This window comes from Nannospalax galili, unplaced genomic scaffold (assembly GCF_000622305.1).
Source record: "Nannospalax galili isolate Female #2095 unplaced genomic scaffold, S.galili_v1.0 scaffold95, whole genome shotgun sequence".
In the NCBI taxonomy this organism is placed as follows: domain Eukaryota; kingdom Metazoa; phylum Chordata; class Mammalia; order Rodentia; family Spalacidae; genus Nannospalax; species Nannospalax galili.
Genome location: NW_008342393.1, coordinates 2,104,511 through 2,110,904, shown reverse-complemented (window position 1 = coordinate 2,110,904; position 6,394 = coordinate 2,104,511). Strand labels below are relative to the sequence as shown.

General features: G+C 45.2%; 1 pseudogene; it reads left to right on the top strand.

Annotated features, from left to right (window-relative positions):
- Positions 1-2,319: 2,319 nt before the first annotated feature.
- On the top strand, positions 2,320-3,088 carry LOC103738434 (annotated as a pseudogene).
- Positions 3,089-6,394: the final 3,306 nt, after the last annotated feature.

Genomic DNA, 6,394 nt, shown 5'->3' with positions numbered 1-6,394 from the left:
AGGGGCTGGAGAGATGGCTCAGCAGTTAAGAGCACTGACTGCTCTTGCAGAGGACCCGGGTTCGATTTCCAGCACCCACATGGCCGCTACAAACCATCCTTAACTCCAGTTCTAGGGGAATCCAAAGCCCTCTTCTGACCTCCACAGCACTGCACAACATGGGTGCACTCACATAAAAGCAGGCAATACACTCATACCCATAAAATAAAAATAATAAAATAAAAAATTTTAAAAAAACAAATTAACCTACCATTTGACCCAGTTATACCGCTCCTTGGCATACACCCAAAGAACTCATCCTATTGCAGAGACACTTGTACATCCATGTTTGTTGCTGCTCTTTTCACAATAGCTAAGACATGAAAGCAACCTAAGTGTCCCTCAACTAACAAGTAGATAATGAAAATGCGGTTCATTTATACCATGGAGTTTTACTCAGCAGTAAAGAAAGATGAAGTCATGAAATTTGCAGGTAAATGGATGGAACTAGAAACTGTTATACTAAGTGAAGTAACACAGACACACACAAAAAATACGTTTGTTCTCCCTCATATGTGGATCCTAGCACCAAATCCTGATAAGTGAGTATGTATCCAGACATAAGTATAGGAACCAGGATAATGAAAAGGAGCCAGGGAGATAAAGGAAAAGAAAGAATCTGAAAGATAAGAACAGTAGGAAACAGGCCTTAATACGGGAGATAGGGATAAAAATGGGGTTATTTTAAGGGGAGGGGTGAGGGAAAGTTATACAAGGAACCTAGGGGATAAAGGGAAAGAAGGAGCTCAAGAGAGGTGGGACCATAGGAGAAGGGTATTATTAAGGGAGAAATGGGAAAATGGGGGCACCTTAAATGGGGAAACCATGGTGGAAGGGTTAGACAATGCAAGAGATAAATAATGCCTATCTAGTTTTTAAAAAACAAAGGAACCATATTAATCAAACAACCTACTGACAAATTATACATACAACTAGCTCAAGAAATATAATACATATCTAGGCAAGGTTTATGTGAGAACGTTTGGTCTTTGCCCAAGCTGTATATACATGGCATATGGTATTAAAAGTACCAGACTGGTGGAACTAACCTTCTTGGATGTTTAACAGCCATACTTTGAGGCCTATACTAATTTGGTCAGAGGGGTATAAAGGACAGTTTTTGCTCCTTGCCCTACTAGGTTGACTAAGTTCTAGAGGACTATGAGCATCTCTCAAAATGTCCTGTAACTGTGGTGGGTCACCTGTCCTCTTGATCAAGGAGGCCTTGGAGACCCCACCAGACGGACTTGAATCAGTGTCCAGTCTACAAAGAGGAGGAATCATTTCCTCCATGCTTCCAAATGAAGCCAGCCATAGTCGAGCAGGACCTTTGACTATATCTTCACATAGATGGAACTGTGCCCCTAAGGAACAGATCCTCAAATGGCCTTAAGAGTAAAAATAAATTGGTTTATCTGGACCAACTAGAGGGTCTTAAACACCCAAAAGGAAAGTATAACCAAAGATTAAAGGGGTCAATATATTTTGTAAGAGTCCATATATATAGCTAAAGGCTCCATAACAAGAAACAATGCAACACAGGAGATACCTTCCTTTGAGTTGTTGGCCAGGGTGGCCCAAGAGACTCCCAGACAGTAACACAGCATAGAACTGGGAAAAGGAACAGCAGACCCCAATCTTATCTAAAGGAATATTGACAACTGATTGCTGCTAGATGAGGAGCAGCTGCTCTTCCTAAAACAAGGATCTCTAGATGGCTGACTGGATTCAGCGGATGGACAAGCACTTGGGAATGGCTGGTGGCACCGACAACACAGTGGACAGTAACAGGAATGACAGAGTATATGGGCTCCAGTTGGGGGGAGCTATGGCAGGGTGCCATTTGGGAAGTGGGTATATAGATGAATAAGATTATTTGGGATGTTCTGTATGAAATACACAAAAACAATCAACAAAAATTTTTAAATGAGTTACATTTGAGGAGGAAGCATAAAAACTTACTTCATGTTAATTAGTAGAGGTGATAAACATTACCATTGAAATCTACCTGATGACTTTATATCCATGCTCAGGTACCAAGGATCTGAGTGTAACCGACTGTGACTAGTAATAATCAAATACATGGAGATTAGAGATGCGTGTACGTACATCTAAGTGATAGTAGCATTAAAAATGAGTCTTTTGGCGGGCCAGCGGCAGCATCAGAAGCAGAAGTGGCAGGACAGTTGCTCCTCTATCTCTGGCTCCAGGCACCTAGAGGAGCCTCCGCTGACCGCCACCCCTCCATGTGCCTGGGCGGTGCCGCTCACCCCAGGGTCTATGGAAGTGATGGAAGGACCCCTCAATCTGGCTCACCAACAAAGCAGATGAGCAGACCCTTTGCTAGCTGCTGGAAAATATACAGAGGCGATTTCTTGTCACAAAAAGGCTACAGGCTCACTTACCACTGGGACCGCAGGACAGCCACCTCCTCCTCAGGGAGAGGTGGAAGAGGGCAAAGGGGAGGAGAGGTTGAAAGCACAGCAGAACACAGACAGGGACATAGCTCCCCACCTGCAGGCATCTCACAGGCCCTCTGAGGACATGGAGGACCAGAGCCCTTGTCTCTCAGAAACACATCCCTACCACAGAGAAGCGCCCTATTGAGGTGCAGGGGACCCAGACACGCTGCTGTTTTTGCTTCAGCAGAAGAGCCAGCAGAGCCAAGTGTTGGAAGCAAAGCCCCAAAAGACGATAGAACGATTATAGAGGAGCAGGCAAAATTGCTGCCTTGAAGAGGCACGTGGAATTCCTTATGGCCGAGAATGAAAGACTAAAGAAAGAAAATAAACAACTAAAGGCTGAAAAGGCCAGACTTCCGAAGGGTCCAACCGAGAAGGATCTGGACCTAGACGCAGACTTCCTAGAGAAGTCGGAGCTGTGGAGTTTGCTGCCACACTCGGACAGCGCCACAGCCTCTGCCACCTGGCAGGTGTTCGCAGGGAGCAGCAGGAAGGCCAAGGGCATTCCGGTACCCAATCTCCCCTCCTTGGATTTTCCGTTTCCAGAACTTCCACTCATGGAGCTCTGCGAGGATATTCTGAAAGGACTAAGGAAGGAAGGGAGGGAGGGAGGGAGGGAGGGAAAGGAAGAAAAGAAAGGGAAAAGAAGGGGAGGAGGCCTTGAGGTCCACAACGAAAGTACAAAGAGCAGATGAAAAGTGGAGGCTTCTGTGAGATGGTGACATCCAAGGAGGGTTTGGCGCCACACTGTGGAGGGTTTGGGCTTCTATAGCTGAAGGAAATTGAGACTTGGACCTGTGAATCCTATGAAAGCTTCCTACAGAGGAGGGCCATATCCCAAGGAAGACAGAACAGTAACTCAGTCTTGGGAGCCTGCAAGATGGTTTAGTGGGTAAGGCACTTGCTACCGAGACTGACTACCTGAGTTCTGTCCCCAGAACTCACATGGTAGAAGGAGAGAACCAACTCCTTAATCTCATTTGACCTCCACCCTTACACAAACACACACACAGTAAGCAAATAAAATATAATTTTAAAAAGGGAGGGCTGGCCAGATGTGGTGGCACACACCTTTAGTTCTAGCACTTGTGAGGCAGAGGCACTTAGATCTCTGTAAGTTCAAGGCCAGCCTGGTCTACATAGTGAGTTCCAGATCAGCTGGGGCTTCAGGGAAACCCTGTCTCAAAATAATAAAAAGCGACGGCTGGAGAGATGGCTCAGCAGTTAAGAACACTCACTGCTCTTGCAGAGGACCTGGGTTTGGTTCCCAGCACCTATATGGCAACAAACAACCACCTGTAACTTCAGTTCCAGAGGATGTGACTCCCTCTTCTCACCTCCACGGACACTGTTCAACATGGGTGCACCTACCTACATGCAGGCAATACACTCATACATATAAAATAGAAACAATAAATAAAATTTTATAAAAAGAACTCTCAACTTTTGGGTTTTGTTGTTGTTGTTGCCATTGTTAGGGCAAGGGATTGAGACACTGTCTCAGCACCATATCCCAGGTTAGCCTCAAACACTGTGATCCTCCTACCTTGGCCCCATGAATAATGGAATTTATCCCTGGATGGCTTTGTTTTGTTTGATTTTCTTTTTAATTGTGATCCTTAAGCTGACCTCAGACTCACTATGTGGCCAAGGATGACCTTGAACTTCTGACCCTACTATATCTACCTCCTGAGTACTAGGATTACAGGACTATATCATCATGCCTCAGTTTACATCATGCTAGGGGAAGAACCCAGGGCTTCATGCATGCTAGACAAGTACTCTGCCAGCTGAGCTATATTCCCAACCTGTAGCCCTGGACTTCTTTTTTTTTTTTCAATTTGGAGAGGGGTCATGAGTGCCACAGTGTCCTGTGCAGAGGTCAGAGGACAGCTTCTGGAGTTGGTTCTATCCTTCAACCTTTACATGGGCTCCAGGACTGAACTCAGGTCAGGCTTGCATCATAGGTGGCAAGCACCTTTACCCGCTGAGCCATCTGGCCAGCCCTGCCCTGGACTTCTTAACCAGATCATTACAAACTCAGTAAGTGTCTTTTTTACTTAACCCTGCTATGTGTTGGTTCCCTTTTTCAGTAGCTGAACTACAACCTAATAAAAGGAACGGGTTAGCCATTGCCACAATAGTGCTATAGAACAAGCCATCTTGGAACTTAGGGGTTGGAACAAGAACCCTAGCAGAGTCTCCAGCTGGCCAATATAGTTTTGTTGTAATGCTGACTGGTGGCTCCCTCCCCAGTAGCCCTGTTCCACCCGGGTTGACTCTGTGGCCTAAACTGGAGAGAGAGTGGCTGCCCAAGAGAAGCTCTTCTGTGAAGGCAGAAGAACCTGGGGGTCAACAGAGCCTTGCTGAACCTCTTCAAGCCTATGTACACTTTTGTTTCTCCTTTATCCCATCGCCCAAAGCAAGGCACAGTGGCAAACCCAATGCCAGGGGACTGGAAAGAACAGTTTAACCATATGAAGGTGGAAGACCTGGAAAATGGAGCCAGTGGACCCCTGGTTTGGAGACCACACAACCTATACTAATTTTTCTAGTGTACACCTTAGTGAGAGGAAAGGCCTTCTGCTCTGGGACTTGGCCCTAGTTCTCCATGAGGTCAGCATCCCTGACAAGGCAAAAATTATATCTCCTTCCTCCCAGTCAGCCCTGCTCTCTTCGCCAGTGCTTAGCACCAAGCCCTGCCTTACTGATGACTCAAATATTACTGAGTGCATTTCAGTCTTTTTTCTTCAGCCTCCCCATGTGCCTTGTTATGAAATATAGGCCAATTTACTGAAAATCAGCACACAGTGTTCAATATTTCCCCCATAAACTGTAAAGGAACTGTGCCCTTTGGAGCTGAGGTTCGTACCCAGAAGTGTCTGACTCCAAATCCTGGATCTACCACCTCCCACAAGGAACTCCAGAAGAGAGGCCTAAAGACTGAAACAGGCTGGTGAGATTCCACCTGTAGGTGTCATCTGAAACTGGAAAGAGGCTCAATCCCAGCACTCTGGAGGCTGAGGCAGAGGATCAGGAAGGAGTTCGAGGCCTGCCTGGGCTATATAATGATTTCAAGGCTAGCCCAGGCTGCATAATAAGACCCTATCTCACTCCTACCCTCTCAAAAAAGATTTTCATTACTGGAAATGTCCTAAGACGAAGGCTGTCTGAATGCACAAACCTACTCAGTGACCCACTTGGCTTAAAAAGAGTTTCAAGACAGGGAGATTCTCTATCAAATCCCCACTTCAAAGTCCTTGGAAGGCTCCTATCAGGCCAAAGAAAACCAGTCCTGGATGTTCTACCTCAAACACTGCCTTCCCAGGAGATTTATTTTTAAAGGAGAACCACTGAAGGAGAACTGTGATTGACCCTAAAGAAGGCCACTGTCACCAGGCCCAGGCCTCGTGGGTGGAGCGAATATTTTAGGGCAGTGGCTAAATAGCAGTTAACCCCAATCCCCCAGAGGGATTATTCAATATCTAGCTATTTCAGGCTTAGGTTAACAGAAGAGGTATGAGGAACCTAGATGTGTTGTGAGGTGTCTTGGTTATATTTGGATGATGCTAGAGCTTGTTAGGAAAAATAATGACCCCTAGCTCTCCAGGATGGGTAAGGGATTTCCTTTGTGAGTTACAAGAGGATCTTTTGTAGTGACTTTTTAAAATGAGTTAGAGAATAGCACAATCTGTTTCCAAGATATGTTGGCATTGGTAAATGGGAAAAAAAACAAGTACAGTATGTATCAGATGAGACCAAATGTTGTGTGTTTTATGTAGAGAACAGTATGACCCACAAATATTGCTATGTAAATATAAATTTTAATTTAAATAAGTACAAAGTAAAATTTAAAAGTCATTAGTCAAATTGCAAGAACTCAGTGGTCATGT